The sequence below is a fragment of the Orycteropus afer genome, unplaced genomic scaffold (assembly GCF_000298275.1).
Source record: "Orycteropus afer afer isolate SDZICR_OR568_19922 unplaced genomic scaffold, OryAfe1.0 scaffold00150, whole genome shotgun sequence".
In the NCBI taxonomy this organism is placed as follows: Eukaryota; Metazoa; Chordata; class Mammalia; order Tubulidentata; family Orycteropodidae; genus Orycteropus; species Orycteropus afer.
Window position 1 is genome coordinate 260,370 of NW_006921737.1, and position 511 is coordinate 260,880.

The window sequence follows — 511 nt, forward strand, 5'->3', positions numbered from 1 at the left end:
TGGAGGGATGGACACTGGGAAGAGATAACTATGGGAAGGAAGTGGGAGGGGAGCTGTTGCATTGTGGTAAACTGTGGTCAATGACATGAGACAAAGTATATGTGAACTGCTGTATGGAAAGTGAATTGCTCTAAATCTTCACCCAAAGCACAATAATAATAATAATAATAAAATAGCAGACAGAGCCAAAAATCCAGATTCAGAAACAACAGTTGTACAGGTGAGGCCTTAGGTGTAGATAGGTTATTCAAAGAGCATATTGAGAGGGAGAAAAACAGAACACTAATAATACTAGCCAACATCAATATTTTAAGGAATATGATGAATCCATAAAGATTACTAAGAAGAGGCATCTAAAGAAATATTGCTGAGGCAGGAAGAACAAAATACAGTAATCCCAGAAACCAAGGGAAATTATAATTTCAATGAAGGAAGAGTTAGTTTCAAGTGTTTAGGAGAGATTAAGACTAAGATTGCAGAATATTTTTTAGTTTTGGTAGTTTAGAGTTTA